The 17,686-nt window shown below is 42.1% G+C and overlaps 1 pseudogene; it reads right to left on the bottom strand.

Annotated features, from left to right (window-relative positions):
* Positions 1-14,321: 14,321 nt before the first annotated feature.
* Positions 14,322-15,971, bottom strand: LOC110304968 (SNW domain-containing protein 1 pseudogene; annotated as a pseudogene).
* Positions 15,972-17,686: the final 1,715 nt, after the last annotated feature.

Below are 17,686 nucleotides of genomic sequence, written 5' to 3'. Positions count from 1 at the left end.
GAGGCTATGCACAGACATTCTGAGAAAGTTGCTCGCTTTTTATTTCAGATTCTGTTTGTACCTTCTAAGGGCAGCAACCTGGAGGCTCTGTCCATCCTCTCTCCCTCTCTCTTTCTCTTTTTTTTTTCTAGAAAACTATGAAATGAAAATTGTGGCTCTCACTATAAATGTGACTAGTAACATGTATATACATTATACATGCATGTGAGCACACACACTCTCTCACACACATATATACATATATAATTTTTTAGTCTTTGGAGTTAGCATTGTTAAAAATGCTTTACATATGTAAATTTACTCAGTCCTGAGCAACCACTCCATAGGGTAGATGCTATTTTACTCCTATAGAGGTATTATAGATGCTATTTACTCTATAGAAGATAAGGAAATGAAGCTTTTGATCAGATTTTTTCAGCAGGCAAGCAGAGAATCTAGGGTTGGAATGCAAGCCATCCAACCCCACCACATTACCCAGATCTAGAAGGTCTTGTGTTTTGGCATTGTGTTATACTCCTGTCTCAGAAGTAGTTGGCTTTTAACGTGTCTACAAGGAGTCTACTTGGCTTGAACATCTTAAGAAAATCCTGGTATGTATAGACTGGAACTTAGAGATAAGAAGAGAGATGCCTCCCTCACTTTATAACCATAAGGTTCCTTAGAATAGAATGTTTCCTTGCAAGTGCCCTAAAAATATGGTTTGATTTTCCATAATCTAATGTGCCTGTGGCTTTTTAAAGAAAGTATATTGTATCAGTTACTTTCCTTATTGCTGTTACAAAATACTCAACAAGAGTAAGTTCAACATGAAAAGGTTTGTTTTGAACCACAGTTTATAACAACAGTCCATTATGGTAGCAGGGAAGGTGTCATGGCAGAAGGAATGACTGGTCACGTTGTGTCTACAGTCAGGAAGCAGAGGGAGATGAATGATGTCTCTCACCCACCTTTCTTCTTCTTATATAGTCTAGAATCTTGGCTCACTTGGCTGAGCCCATCGTAGCATCCATAGTTAGAGTAGGTCTTCACACTTAATTAACCCAATCTACAAACTTCCTCATACATGGGCCCCAAGGTTTGTCTTCAAGGGGACTCTCAATCTTGTCAAGCTGTCAACCAATGCTAACCATCATAGGTATGGTATGTTCTCTGTCTTCAAAGAATGAGGAAACTTTGGAGTGATGTCTGAAAACAGGTTGCTGTAGGATCCAGTAAGGGAATTAAATTAAAAATAACCCAAGCCTCATTAGTACTGAATATATTTAAGGATTTTCCAACAATAAAGGAAGAAAGGAGGAAATATTAAATGTATGTGCTGGGTTTTTTGTTTATTTGTTTGTTTTGTTTTGTTTTTTTGTTTTGTTTATTTGTTCATTCCACAAAAACAATCCCAGAATCTTATGTTGTTTGGTTCTTTTAAAACTCAGTTGTTTTTCTAATATTCCATGTCAGTATGACTGGAATTCTGTGAGGTTAATTACACAGGTCACTGAACCTCCCCCTCCAGGTTTCCTTCAGTTCTTTCCCCATGGCTTAGGGACAGGATTTAGAGACATAAGCCCTAAGAGATCAGAAATCTGAGAGACATGTTTGTCAATTGTGGTTTTGGAACCCTGGCATACAGAAGCTATTTGCTGATGGGGACATAGTTAATCAAAACTCCATAATATGAACAAAATTAGGATGAAATAGAAATGGGAATACATTGTTAAGATGAGGCTCTGGAGTTACAGTGAGATATGGGGCCAGATTCAAGGGAGTATTGGAGAATTTCTTAGTAAGCCATGTTAAGCATCATGGTTGCTTGCATGGGGAGCACTGTTTCCTTCTGAGAAGAAACCTGGCAATGGAGTCTCCCTGTAGGATTGACCTGTGATGAAGGCAGACTCAGGCACGCTGGACTCTTAGATTTGAGCTTGCCCTGCCTCTTACTAGCTTTGCAGTCATCAACAAATTTCCTATCTACTCCTAGGTTCTTATTTATAAACTAGAGGATTTAATAAGCTCATGTCCATAAAATGGTCACATTGCATGTAGAACTTCAAAACTCTATACAAATAGGTAGCCATGAGTATAGTCATCAAAATAAAATCAGTGAGCCTGCCGTTGAAAACCTCTAACACCAGCAACAACCTTCACCTGTTCCAAGTTTTGGAATCATCCCTCTGATATCAAAAGTCCTGTTCCAGCCCATCTCTAAGAGTTGGGACTTTTTGATGGAGCTTCTCTTTCTTGAGGCTTCAAGGTGAAGACAAATTCTTCCTGGATAGACTCAGTTGCTCAGGACTTTGGCACCCTCTAGTGCATGATGGGTGTTGATGCTTTCCAGCTCCCATCCTACCAGTCACTGCTTCTGGAAAACCCTACTGCTCTGATATATTAAAGCCTCTTTAAATCAGTTGTCAGGGCTCCATGCATGTTGAACACCCCTGACTTGGCCAGCAGCAGGAATAGCAGACAGCCATGGCTGTGGCTGATATGTGAAGGGAAACACCCCAGTCAACTATCGGTATGTGACAGGTGTGCCGACTATCAGATCTCTAGGAAGATGACGCAATAAAACAAATTCATACAAACAAGGAAGCGCATGCATTTAACACAGGAGGCATGAGTGAAGAGCACCTGGGCTCCTTAGTCTATGTCACTGAAGATCACATGCTAAAATGTACCGTTTACCATCAATTCCAAGATGCAAGATCTTTAATCATTTTCCATCCTTCTGGAATTGAATCCTTCTTACACATGACATTATGCTTTGTAATTGGATTTGGGGTAATTTTAAATTTCTTGAGTGATACATAATAATATTTAAATTCATTTTATAATTGTTGACATATTGATAATTATAGTGATGACGTCTGACAGTATAAATCATTTTTTTGCCCAAATTCTTTAGGCCAGACAGTTTGTTTCCAAATGCTGTGAGTTTTATTTTCTAGGCAAAGGCCAGGGGTGGCAGTAGGTATCTTTATCTCCAATGCTGAGGAAACAAGGAAGAAGAGATAGGCAAATCCCTGGAGCTCATTGGATGGCCAGTCTACCAAACTGGTAAGCCCCCAGTTCAATGAGAGCTCTGTCTCAAAGACAAAATGAAGAGGAGTGCCGGTGTGTGTGTGTGTGTGTGTGTGTGTGTGTGAGTGTGTGTTTGTGTAACTCAGTGGGTAAAGGCATTTGCCACCCAGACTCATGATCTGAGTTTGATCTCCAAGACTCACATGGCGGGAGAACTGACTCTTACCAGTTGTCCTCTGACCCCCTCCCACAATAGACAGATAAACAAACAAACAAACAAACAAACAGGAAAATGAAATAATCTGGAGAATTGATAGAGGAAGACACTTGATGTCTGCTTCTGTTCCCCTGCATTTCCACACACAGACACTTGATGTCTGCCTCTGTCCTCAAATAGCTGCACAAAGATAGTTGATGTCTGGTTCTATCCCCTACATAGCTGCACAAAGACACTTGATGTCTGACTCTGTCCTCACATAGCTGCACATAGACACTTGTCTACCTCTGTCTCCCACATAGACCCACATAGACAAAAGCACCTGCTATACTTGTGCACTCCCCATTACACATTTTAAGTGATAAATGAATTACTACAAATTAATAAGGAATAAAAGAGTCAACCCAGTGGTCAACTTATTAGAAAAATAAACAAACTCTTGACTAGACCGTGGCCATGGGAATGGCTGAGATGGAAGAAGCCAATGAGTAGAGTGCAGAGTAACTGTGGTTCTCTTTGATGTAAAAGTTGTATAGTCATTTTGGAAATCCAATGGACTCTCCTTAAGCTTTGTGCCTTCACAAAGACCCAACAGTGTCATCTTCGTCAGACATATGTCAGAAGAAGTACATGTTCCTTCAAAAATACTTAAGAATAGTCACAGAGGTACCATGAAGAAGAGACAAAAAATTACAATTGGCCTAATGTCTACCATTATTTGAATGAATATGTGCACTCTTATAGTCACACAACAAACCCAGCAATGGAAATAAATAATCAACAACTACATGAAACAAAGAAGATCACAAGCTCGACAATTGAAGAAGTCAGACACAGAATGGCATAGAAATTAATTTATGAGAGGCACATTATCTAGCAAAATTAATTTATGTCATTAAAACCGAGAAGCTGGCAACCTGGAGAAAAATATTTGCATTGGGTGCTGGTCATATGATATATTTTTAAATATACATTTTGGTTGTATAGATCGTATAATTTTAATAAGATCTATGGATTGCTAGGTATATCACTCAATTGCTAGAGCACTTGGCTAGCATGTGTGAGGCTCAGTCACCAGAATGGAGGGAATGGAGTTGGAATTTAGGAATCTCAAATGTCACTGAAGCAATGTAAAAGCTAAATTATATTAAGACTCCTCATCACATGATGAGGCTGAAGAGACTTAAGAAGTGGGTATATATGCACATGTGTGTCTATGTGTAGGGTGGCGAGGGATCATACGAAGGGAAAGAGATAGCTGAACTGCAACCCTTCACCTAGCCAGATTTTGCTCTCCTTCCTTAGGCCCCCTTGAGTTTCTTGGGTCCCTAGAGCACCACATAAAGGGCTTATTCTGGTTGCTGTCATCGACATATGCAAATAGGGGAAAGATTTCCCTCAGTTTCTGAAATGTGTTAACAACTCTGGCTTGTGCATAGCAGTTTCTTTTTATCAACATCTGAAGCTTGTTGCTTAAGATGCAGATGGCAGGGCACTGACAGCCTGAGTTCTTCTCTAGCCTTGGGTATAAGTGGGGGGAGGGGAGAAACCTGAGGACAATGCACTAAGGGAGAATCTGCCTTCTCACTTTTCCTGTCTCTTTCCTCTTTTTAAAGAAGCCCATGCGTGACATCCATAGCTATTGACTGGTTACTATTCCCCTTCCATGAGAATCTTGTGATTCTCTAACTCTCAGTTCTATATTTTATAAAATAATGTATCCAGGACAGCAGGTATCTATGGCTAAAAAGCTGAGGTTCCGGTCTTTGAGAGCAGAACCTCTGGGTTTTCTGCAGGAGCTTTCCATCAACAGAGTCACACTTTGTGCTCCCACAGCTGACCTGGGCATCTCCAGATTCCATTTACATTGTCATCACAGATAAATGCAATGTGTTGTGTCACTAGTTTTTTTCTATAAAGTGTATTTCAGCTATCTTTTTTTTTTTCAACTTAAAGGGAGTAAGAGATAATTTATTCTGGAACCATTTTGAATGGCTGTGGGCTAGGACACACCGATTTAGGTTACCCTGAATTCTGCGGACCAACATGAGAGCAGTTTTATGAAATTTAAAAAGTTTTACAGAGCAAAAATATGTCATGAATCAAGGCAAGTTCAAAAAACATTGGTGATTCAGTCTCTGGGAGCCTCCAAGTTTCCAGGTTAGTTGACTCCGTTAGTCTTCTTGTGGAGTGCCTATCTCCTTTATTTCCCTCCAATCCTTCTCCAAACTCTTCCACAAGACTCCAGGAGCTCTGCCTGTATGTTTGGCTGTGGGTTTCTGCATTTGTTTCCATTGACTTCTGGGTGGACTCTCTCAGAGGACAGTTATTCTAGGAAGCTGTCTCACTCAGATAATATTTTCTAGTTCTATCTATTTGCCTGAAAATTTCAGAAGGTCCTTGGTTTTAATAGCTGAATAGCATTCTATTGTGTAAATAAGCCACATTTTCTGTATCCATTCTTTAGCTGAGGGACAACAGGGTTGTTTCCAGTTTCTGGGTATTATGAGTAAAACTTTGTGATACAGTAAGAACAAGTAAGGGATGGACCCAGGCCTCCTGCTCATATGTAGTACATGTACAGCTTGCTCTTCATGTGTGTGCCCCTGTTACTGGAGTGGGAGCTATCCCTGCATATGTTGGCTGTCTGTGTAATCCATTCCCCTAACTGGGCTACCTTGTCTGGTCTCAGTGAGAGAGGATGTACCTAACCCTACAGAGACTTGATATATCAGGGTTGGGGGATATCCAGGGACTCCCATCCTCTCAGAGGAGAAGGGGAGGGGAGATTTGAAGAAGAACCATAGGGCAGGGGACTGGAAAGGTAGCAGTGATTGGGATGTAAAATGAATAAATAAATAGAAAGAAAAAAATTGGTGAGTATACAGAGAGGCAATTATACTGAGATGGGGGGGAGTATCTTTCTGTAGGTCCAAGATGCTATCTGATGACAGTTTTAGTTTATGAATCCATAAAAGTGGAAGTAGTGATCAGCTGTGTTTATATATTTTAATACTTTTGTTTGTTTGTTTAATCTATTAGTCACATGGTATTAGTTCCTCTTTTTTTAATTATTTTTTTAACTTATTCACTTTACATTCCTCCTCCTCTTCCTTCTCCTTCCCTTCTTCCTCATTCTCTTCCTTCTTCTTTCTTACATAATGTTATTATTGATTATTTGGGAATTTTACATCATGAACCCGTTCACACTCGATTCCAAGTCTTTCAAAACAGATGATTCGCTTCCTCTGGATCCCAAATTCTACAGGCAGCCATTGCCATGTGAGTCTCAGAACAAAGTAAGCCATTGGCAGCTCCATGTGCTTGGAGTTTTATAAGAGCAGCCATCTATTTCCTCAGTGGCTTTTAAGATAATTGATACAACAGAGTGTGTTCCTGACAAAGAACCCATGGTCACACTACTATTAATAATTACTATTGATAATAATAGCTACTATTGATAATTAAATGCATGTGACTTGAGAAAAATATCACATAGGGTACCACTGTAATGCCCATATTCCTTCCAAAGAGCTCATACTACTTGCTAAAGTAATTCTCTTTGTCAGCTGGACTACGTACCCACCTCTGGGTTTATCTCTAAGTAAGTTTCTTGAAAGGTTAGACAGAGACTGGTAGAGCTACCTTGAATGTAGATGGTAATATCCTATGGGATGGGTCTATAGGCTGTGTGGGAAAACTCTGCTAATTAAAGTCAAAGTCCATCACTGATCAGATAGCCTTCTGGGACTCTGCGCAATATGAAGGACTGCCTTCATTAGCAGGGTGTCTCCTTCTCTGACCTTGTCTGGGGAATTCAAAACCCTCTACCTGAGGAATGTCTGCAAGTAGCCTTAGTTAGATTACAGGATCAACTTTTACTCTCCTGATAAGAACCTGTTCAGTTAGCACCTGAGATTCCTGAAGTACTTCCCCATACTAATGAGGCATTTTGGTACCTTAAGCCTTCAGCCAGTGACCTTTGACAATTCTGGATATTCCTACCCCATTCCCCCAAATTACACAAGCCTTGAATCACTCCAAGTAAAGTTGATCTGACTTTCACAGCTGTTCCAGGTGTGATCGAAGTATCATCATTCTCTTCTCTCTTTCCTGTTCTGTCCAGATGTAAGAAATCATAACCACACTGCTGCAACTGTGAACTCTACCAGACCTTCCCCACCATAAAGTATTCTACCCTTGTGAACCATGAGTCAAGACAGATGTGTTGTTATAGCAATGAAAAAGTAACCAGTGTGGCTGCCTCTCAGCCTGCACCCAGTCTCACCAGTGAATTTCTATAGCAGCATGCTATGCCCTTTGAGTTTTAATTGTATGCCTAGGAGATGTAGGGATTTTCAATGACATTAATTCAATATTGGAAGGGTACTTTGTCATTCCAATATGTTTTGAAACCAGTATTGGAAATAGAATCCTTTTCTATAACTTTGACTAACCATAGGCATGAACGACAGGGGCAAACACATTGACTTAAGTCAATGGTCATGTGATCTGTGCAGATGTGCTTCTACGGTCCTTGTTAAACATGGAAAAATCTGTACCTGATATATTTTGGAATCTCTCTTAGGCTTGAGGTCTTCCCATTAAAGTCTCAGCTCCGTCCTGCTTCCTTGTCTCATCATTTCTTAGGGAAAGAGGTGTTGGAGTTAAGAGAAAGAATAGAAATTCTAATATGAATTTTCTATTTCTAATTAGGGTCATTCATCATTAAAGCTAGAAATTTGATTCTAAACATCGTAGACCCAGAGGAAATGGAAAAAGGGAACATTCTTTTTAGGTTTTTAATTTCACTTCAGGAGAAGAGACTTGATTACTTCATACTAATGGGAACTCAGGAACACACAGTCTCTGAGTCACACGCTTTGTTTGTCAGTTCAAATTCTGCTAATACAACTCCCCTGCTTCCCATAAGTTAGAGAGGTTCACACAAAATGACAGCATTTGGAACTTTCAGGGCCATGAATTCCTATGTGCAGGATGCTGTGTGCTGTTGTGTTGTAACATTTATTTTAATGGCCCCAGACTTGCACGGAGCAATTGTGCAGCAAATTAACACCATCTTCCTGTCTGCCTCAAACTGTAAGAGGCAATTGGAATCACATTTGGCATTTATAACTATTTTGTAATCTGATTTGCAGAAGTGGAGCGATTATTGAGTATATAGACAATATAAATCTTAAAAAGAAGCTCCAGGTAGCCACCTGGTCACTAGAAGAGGAAGGAGAGAGAAATATGTGTCTGATTGTCGTTTTGTCATTTCTTTACCCTCATGAGTATGTCGCAGATGGATGGATGAGAGAAAGAGTGAGATTTGAGGTTGGGGAGATGGCTCAGTGGGTAAGTAATTGCCCTGCAAGGGTGAGGACCAGACTTCAGATTCTAAGACCTCGTGAAAGTCCTAGTGGGCACAGCCAACTGCCTGTAACCCAGCATGAAGGCAGAGACAGGAAATTCACAGAACAATCAGCTAGTCCAGCTAGCCATAACAGTGATCTCTGGGATTATCCAAAGATGTTGCCTCAATACATAAAGTGGAAAAAAATCTAGGCAGGTACCAAAAATATAAAACTTTGACCTTCACACACATGTAGAGGAAATTTAATCCAGCAACATGGCACTCTAGCTGGAATACAGACACACCTTTAACCCCAGGAGGCAGAGGCAAATAGATTTCTGAGTTCAAGGTCAGCCTGCTACAGAGCAAGTTCCAGGCACAGAAAACTTAGTTCCAGGCATTGGGGTACATGCCTTTAATCCCAGCACCCAGGAGTCAGTGGAGAGGCAGCACAGTGGAGTTTAGTGTTAGGAGGCAGTTTGGTTGGTGGCAGTTCAAGTTGTGGAGTACAGAGGCAGTTTTTACCTGGGCAGTTTTTATAGACACAGATAGTAGAGAGAACAAGCTAGACACTGGTGAAGACAGAAGGAACCAGAGAATAAGAAGGAACCAGAAGATTAGAACAGATTGCCAAAGGTAGTTTGAGGACAAGCAGAGGAATTCAGTCAGATGCTGAGAGAAGCCAGGTTGAATCAGTCAGCTTGGAGAGGAGTTTGATCCAGAACAGCTGAGTTGAACCAGCCAGCCAGAGTTCAGAAAGAACTCAGAAGGGTGAGTTATTCAGCAGTAAACCTCAGAGATGACAATTCCATCTTGTGAAGAAAAGTTACTTTTACAATACATTCTGTCCATACACACAGAATAACACACACACACACACACACACACACACACACACACACACACTTACTTCTCACAGGAAGTCAGTGAGATGTGTTAACCTTCTACCCATAGTGGACTCTATCCCAGAGCAACCTTTCCTTGGAAGCTGCCTTGACAGCTGACTGAACCTTTCAGTCCCCACCCACCTCCCACCCCTGCCACATGCTGAGATGGTAACCATCAGGGCAGCTCCCTTGAGTTCCAGAGACTTCTTGTTGCAGGAGGTTGCTCTGTAGAATTGCCTGGAACTACAGCTACTTTGCACAAAGCAGTGCCTATCCCTTTGTTAGGTGAAGCCTCTGAGATCTGAGGGGTGTTTGTCATAGCAGCATGACTACACCGATCAACACAACTGTCATAACAAAGTAACAATGGCCGGGAGGCTTAGACAAAAGCATTTTAAATTTCTTTCACTTCTGGAGGCTGGGCAGTTCGGTTGCCAACAGGAAGTCACCTCTTCCCTGTGCCCTCACATGGTGCCTCTTCTAAGAGTACCAAACCCAGCCTGATAGCATGCTTACCTGAACCCAGACGTTTGAATCCAGAAGTCTAGAAGCCATATCTCAGCACCATCACTTTGGAGAGTAGAGCTTCAAGACATGATTCAGCTCATAGCAAAGACTTGCCCTATCTTGGTTAATTCATAAAAAAAAAAAATTAAAAATACAACAACAACAACACCCTTAACTATTTAAAGATTTTTAAAAGCATCTTGGTACTCATTTCCTGTGGTTTAGACAAAAATCTGACACCACTTGTGTCACCATGAATGTTACTGTCTTTGTCACTTTAATCACTTTATTGTTAATGACTGGACCTCAAATTCTAGAATTATGTCCAGAGAAGCAGGTCATTGTCTCTTTAAGGCTGCTAATGACTCGCAGGATCCACTCTCTAGATCTTTCTTTCATTCTCTCTTATATCTCATTCACGTTCTATTCTGAGAAGAGGAAGCCAGGGCACTCATGCCAGCCATATCCCATTGTTAGCCTTTGCTTACTACAGTAAACTGGGCTGAGGAAGGTGGATCTGGACTGGTAACCTCATAGAGTAAGTTTCCCTGTACTTGACTCCTTTCCTAAGGAGCCTTTATTTTTTTCACTTCTAGGCCACAAGGATGCAGGGAGGGGAACTTACAACTGACAGGGGAAGAAAAAAATGCACACATATCTCTACTATGTATTTGTATATATTTGTATTCACCACTAGGTAACAAGGTATAGGAGGAAAAGGGTAGAGTCCACCTTCTCACATACATCCTAGTACCTGCCACATAGTGTAGCACAGAAAAAAAGGAGAGCGGTCTTCACCCTTCAGAATAGAGTTGAGTTTGTGCTGGGGAGGTGATGTGGTGTCCATATTTCATGTCCTCTTTGGTAAGTCTTTCTGACTTCTTCACAGCTTGGCCCAGCTGCTACATCTGCAATCCCCCTGTTAGAATGAATAAATAGTATCAGTTTGACAAGTACGGCTTCAGTCTGCCTTGACTTGTATCTGTGACCACTTCCCCAGCTGGTAGTGGAGAGCAGAGCCCACCATTATTTATCTTTGTATATCTCTCTACCTTTTCAATCACCTTGAGTGGTGCCTACATCATTGGCTCTAGGAAGTGTTTGTTAAACATTTGTTGTGTCAGGGTGAGTTTTCTGCCCTGCTTTCTCCCTCCCTTTTTGGTTTCTTAGACATGGTGACTGTGTAATGCTGTCTTTTATCTACATGAATTTTTATTGTGTCTATCCACAGCATCTTTGATCTGTTTGCCAGTCTTTCATCTGAGGCTGTCTAGCACAGCCCTAGTACAGGAAGGCCTTTGCAAATATTCTGTGTTGATAAATGGATAATGAGACACACAGGAGACAAGGAACTTGCCTGCTGCCTCACAGTGGTAAATGGAAGCTGAACTCCTTGTATATAGCTGAACTCTCAATCCACACAGCCTCCTCTCACAGCATCCCCTAGTTTAGCAAGCATCCCTTTAGCTCAGTTGTACAAAGAATAATGCTAATAAAGACAGAATTGTGGAACTGATAACTGTATGAATTTTTTTAAAGATTTATTTATTTGTTTCATGTATGTGAGTACACTGTAGCTGTAAAGATGGCTGCGAGCTTTCATGTGGTTGTTGGAAATTGAATTTTAGGACCTCTGCTTGCTCTGGTCAACTTTTCTTGCTCCAGTTAGTCCCTCTTGCTCTGGTCAACTCTGCTGGCTCATTTGCTGTTTGCTCTGGCCCAAAGATTTATTTATTATTATAAATAAGTACACTGTAGCTGACTTCAGATACAACAGAAGAGGGTTCCAGGTCTCATTACGAGTGGTTGTAAACCACCACATGGTTGTTGGGATTTGAACTCAGGATCTTTGGAAGATCAGTCAGTGCTCTTACCCACTGAGCTATCTCCCCAGCCCCTGCATGAATTCTTGATGTGGCTGTGTTCCTGACCAGAATCTGGGCCACCAGATATAGAAGGAGCCCATTACTGAGAGAATAGCGATGAAAATGAACCATCCAGGTGCATACACCATTGATAATGAGTCTGCAGCATTGCTTCTGAAAAAAAAATAAAGCAATGTTTAATGTCCTACTAGTACATTAAATTCTCAAGACGGACATGAACTGGAAATTTATTACCTACTAATTAACCCCAGGGTGACTGAATCCTTAGCTCTAAGGTTGGTAATTTATACATAGGTCTGAATTATCAAAGGAGCCTCTCATTGGTCCCCATGAAAACGAGTGAAGCGTGCTCTGGTTAATTCTATGCTGCTCTGGAATCATATCTGAAAAACAAACAAGGAAGTAGGGAATCATGTATCTCACAATGAAAAAAACAACTATAGAGAAGGCAGGATTCCAACATCGGAAAAAAAAATGTCAATGAGGTCCAGTTTTGCTCATTTTCTCATGCTATAGAACGTACTCAATGATTATCCTTTAAAATACATGTTGATAAGTTTGTTTGAATATAGATTGGAAACATTTATGTTCCTTGATTGTTCTTTTCAAGAAGATTCTCCAAGACGAGCAACCCTCTCCCTTGGAAAAGAACTATCTTTGACCAAAGCTCTCAGGAGCTAGTGTGGCATATACCCAGCATACGTCTTGAAACCTGACATGTGCTTTAAATAGAATCAGTGCACTATATTGTCTAAGCTGTATTTTTAAATTTCAAGCACAAATTGTGCTCTAGCTTATTGAATATGATGGTTCATTATTCTATAGACTCCCAAGTAGGTCACTACTAGCTTTGGAGCATGATATATGAGCTCCTTCCTTCCTTCCTTCCTTCTTTCCTTCCTTCCTTTTTCCTTCTTTTTCTAAAATTGTGTCTATGGGTATAAGTATGTATGTCTACATGTACAAAGGTGTGTGTGTGTGTGTGTGTGTGTGTGTGTGTGTGTATGTGTGCATGTGTATTTTCACATGGAATCCAGGGATATATCAGGCACCTTCCTCAGTGGCTCTTAAGCTCTCTTTGGAAAGAGGATGTTTCGTTGTGTGGTCTGGAGTTCTCTATCTCAGCCAGGCTGGCTAGCCAGTGAGCCCTGGGCTCTATCTTTCTATGTCCTTTTATCTCTGTCTTCAGGGATGGAGTTGCAGGCTGATGAATGCTCAATTTTTCCATGGAATCTGAGGATCTGAACTCAGGTCCATATACTCCCACTGTGCTATTTACCAATCCTTGGTGCTCTGCTACATAGCCACAAATCTATCTAACTTCTAAAGAAAACTTGTACTTCTCCTGATTCTGTTGGCCTAGGTCTGTTCCTCCCCTTCTTCCCTTCCCTTCCCTTCCCTTCCCTTCCCTTCCCTTCCCTTCCCTTCCCTTCCCTTCCCTTCCCTTCCCTTCCCTTCCCTTCCCTTCCCTTCCCTTCCCTTCCCTTCCCTTCCCTTCCCTTCCCTTCCCTTCCCTTCCCTTCCCTTCCCTTCCCTTCCCTTCCCTTCCCTTCCCTTCCCTTCCCTTCCCTTCCCTTCCCTTCCCTTCCCTTCCCTTCCCTTCCCTTCCCTTCCCTTCCCTTCCCTTCCCTTCCCTTCCCTTCCCTTCCCTTCCCTTCCCTTCCCTTCCCTTCCCTTCCCTTCCCTTCCCCCCTCCCCCTTCCCCCTCCCCCCTCCCCCTCCCCCTTCCCCCTCCCCTCTCCCCCTTCCCTCCTCCCCCCTCCCCCCTCCCTGCTCCTCTTTTGGTGATGGGACAGTTGGACTGATTGCACACTCATCTTCCAGCTTTAGTGCCATTTGAACTTAGACTCTGACCAAAGAATGCTCCACGGAATTTCCGACAGAGTCCTACAAAGCTATGCTGGTCCTTAGGAAGCACAGAACAGGGTCTGTGGAGATATCTAAATTGAGTTGTAAGTCTAAATATGGTTTGGAAATAAGATTAAAAGTCTTGAAAATGTGACTTCTGCGAATAAAAACTGCCTTAGATGTGGCTGGAAAAGTATTACCTGTATAGAGAGCCTTTGAGAACATTATTATTATTTTTTAATCTTTAGTCTTTTTTTTTTTTTAACAGTCCAGTCTTTTTTCCCCTCCAGGTCCTCCCTCCGACAGTTCCTAATTCCATTCTTCTTCGCCCTGCTTCAAGAGGATGTTCCCACTCCCTGGGGTCTCAAGTGTCTTGAGGGTTAGGTACATCTCTCACTGAGGCCAGACCAGGCAGTCCTCAGCTGTATATGTCAGATTTAGTTGGTTTTGTTTTGGTTTCTCGAGGCAAGGTATCTCTGTGTAGCCCTGGCTGTCCTGGAATTCACTCTGTAGACCAGGCTGGCCTCGAACTCAGAGATCTGCCTGCCTCTGCCTTCTGAGTGCTGGGATCAAAGGTGTGTGCCACCACACCCAGCTCAGATTTAGTTTTAAGAGGCCTCTTTCCTCCTCCTCCTCCTCCTCCTCCTCCTCCTCCTCCTCCTTCTTCTTGCCCTCAGGCTTGTGTTCCATGGGGTGACTGCTACCAGAGTGTCTTTTAGAGCCATGGTGTTGTTTGGCTTCTTCCAAAAACTTGTCCAAACCAAAAGGACCTTCCTCAAACTGAACTGGACCTTCTCAGCCTCTCTGTCTATGGTCTGAACCAGAAAACGCCTTATCAGGAACAAATCTGTTGGTCTTTATCCTGGTTTCGAGGTCATCACCACACATGATTTGTCCAGATGTTTATTGGGCCTGTAGGTACTCTGATCTGTATCTTTGCCACCTTTCCAGGCCTAATCATACATATTGTAAATCTCATCTTGTCCACCTGCAAATCCACTGTCCACACCCTGGAACTGGTTGTAAAGTCTTTGGTCAGACTGAACTTCATCAAAAACTCTAGGATTGGGCACAACAAGAGCAATGACTTCACTGACATCTCCAGCTTCATTTGTCTGTGGTTTTGACCTCTTCTCAGGAGCTGCCCTGGCAAGGTTCCGGTCATGTTGCCTCTCTTTTTTCCTGTCATGAAGGATTTCATCTCTTTCACGGGCCTCTCCATCCTCTTTTTCCACATGGGTTTTGATCCCAGCTCCCCTTTCTCTGGCTTTCTGGGCCATTTCTCTAAGTTTCTCTTTGTGTTTCCCCCTTTCTTCTTGAGCCATCTTTTACTCCAGTTGGGCTCACACTTCCACATCTTCACTGGCCTTCTGTTCAGCAATGGATAGCACTTCCTCCAGTTTGTCAAATTTTTCCTTTCTGTGGACAGTCTGAAGTCCTCTTCCATCAGCAGCCAGCCGTTTATCTGGTGGAATTATGTAACCCTTCGAGTTCTTCCACTTGAATACACATGGTGGGATCTTCTATGCCTGCTGTTCTTTTACAGCCATCTTCCCAGGAGGAGACTGCATCACAAGTACAGGAGGAGATGGTGGTCCCTGGGGAGTTTTCTTACTAGTCCTGAATCTTGGAGGCTCCACTGGGTTTTTCTGCCTTTTTATGATGCGAATAACCCTCTATTTAGCTCCTGAATTGAATGTTCCTCCTTGCTGAGATGGCATGTAGTGGATATACTGAGCAGGAGGCAGAGTCTCAGCTGCATGGACAGGCTGGGCTGCAACATTCTTCCTTGATATTCTTCTCCAAGGCTATTCTTGTCCTTTCTGTTATTTCTTTAATTGTCTCTTCATTGGACTTTGGCAGTTCTGGGTCATCTGGATTCATAACCTCCTTCGGAACAAGATCAGTACATTTGCTATAAATGACCTTGTCTTTGGAATGTCCCTGTCGAGCAATTGTGTCGTATTTAATTTTCCCTTCCTGATCCAGCTGAATGGCCAGAGCATTGGACATTTTTTTTCTGTTGCCCCATATCCAGAGGAAACTGGGGCACATGGATTTCAGGGAAAGCACCTCCATCTCCAAAATCCTCCAGCAACCATGGAATCCAGCCTTTCCTGTATCCATATGAGGGAGGCGCCCTTCAAGAGGAATCCAGAGAGGTCTTCAGTAATCTCTGAGACCTTGCCCCTTTCTTTAGCTTCATGTTGGCCCTCAGACAGCTGAGTAGGCACAGGTAAAAAGCTGGTGAGCGACATCTTCTTCTTCAAGAGCAAATCACAACTTCAGGAGGGTGAGTCTTTCCCACAATGAGAAACACAATGGAAAAAATGCTCAGTGCACAGGTGGCCTGACTGAATGGCCCTCTAGGCTTTGCAGTTCTTTGCACTGAAATTGTGGCAGCCATAGGTCTGTAGTCCAAACAACCCAACAAAGGTCAGCTGTGAATGGGAAGTCTAAGAATAGAGTAGTTTCTCAGTCCCATGAGGCTAGTTGTTTCAACTAGTCTTCTCTAGGAAGGAGGTTCCTACAGATTTGCTGGCAAGTTGATGCAAGCAGTCAAATAAGAGTGAGTCATCTTTTTTTCCAATGTCCTTATGTAGGTCTCTATCAGAGGCTGATCTTGAACTCCTCAGAGATCTCCTTGTCTGAGAATCCTGTGATTAAAGGCGTGTACTACCTTGACTGGGCCTAAGCTTTTCACAGCCACAAAGCCTCAGGATTTCCTTGCCAACATCCAGGTCAGAAATTTGTATCTTCTGGTCTGAAGATCTGGATCACCAGTGAGCCCTCCATTTCTGGATTGTAGTTCATTCCAAATAGAGTCAAGTTGACAACTTGGAATATCCCTTACAATGTGGGAAATCAGAAACGCATAGAGCAAACCCTGGGTTGTAGGATTGAAAGAAAAGGATGGATACGTGTTCTTACAGTCAAGTCTCATATCCCATGAAGACATATCATTTGGGATGCTTGTACCATGATGCTCCTTCAATGTCTTTGAGATGCTCCGGAGTGAGACACCGAGAAGAAGATTGATACAAAAGCAAGAGGTTTATTTTTCAGTGTATTAGGGTTGACCTTCAATTCCTCCCTCAAGATGAGTTACTAAGAATGTGACCTGAGAACATCCTTAAAATATTCATTTGTCATTACAGAATAATAAGTTTTAAAATGACGACAGGAATTATTCTTCCTGGATTCCTGGGCATAGAGGATGACTGTTGCTGTTTTTAATCCCTTTCTTTCAGTTTTTATCAGTTTTCTCTTCATTTGCTCTGAGCATTCATGGAGACTGATGAAAATGGAAGAATGTCTGTATCCACGTGTTGTCTTCATATTGGCACAAAATGGAAAATATCCACTTTGCATAATAAACCTTATAGAGCTATGCAGTTCTGCAGCCAGGGCGTATCATGAGGAGGGCAGCAGAGACACTGGAAAACATTCTTTAGAAAAAATGAATGATTTATGACTGGGCTGGGTATGCATGCCACCTCACTCCTCCATACAGACCATGGCTAAGGCCCTGGCAGTTCACTGTTCAGAAATACGTTAGCTTTCCACTATGGCTCTTTCTTTAGAACAACATTCCTCAGTGTTGTTCTGAACAACATTGGGAGACAAACCCCAATCCAGTCCATCCTGTCCAGGTGGACAAGGTTTGCTTTCAAGTCCAGTGTTTACTGAAAGTGAGCAAGACAGGTCTGAGGCTCACTCATCCACTCTGCCTTTCCCATTGTCCATGCACTAACACTCATAGTCAGCTCCTACATAGACTATGTGCTAAAGAGCCTTGATATCTGTTCTTGGTGCTCTTAACTGTAACATATAGAACACCAAGTATTTTTCATTGAGACAGAGCAAAGGAGACAAGGCTATTTAGAAGTTTCCATGGGAAAACATATCCCATTATCTCCTATCTCTTTTGTCATTGTTCAGTAGCTTCTTCTAGAGATAAAGAAGTCAGATA

This window comes from Mus caroli, unplaced genomic scaffold, assembly GCF_978045245.1.
Source record: "Mus caroli unplaced genomic scaffold, Mus_caroli_1 scaffold_1, whole genome shotgun sequence".
NCBI classification, from domain to species: domain Eukaryota; kingdom Metazoa; phylum Chordata; class Mammalia; order Rodentia; family Muridae; genus Mus; species Mus caroli.
Note: the sequence above shows the minus strand (reverse complement) of the source record. Positions and strands in the feature narration are given on the sequence as shown.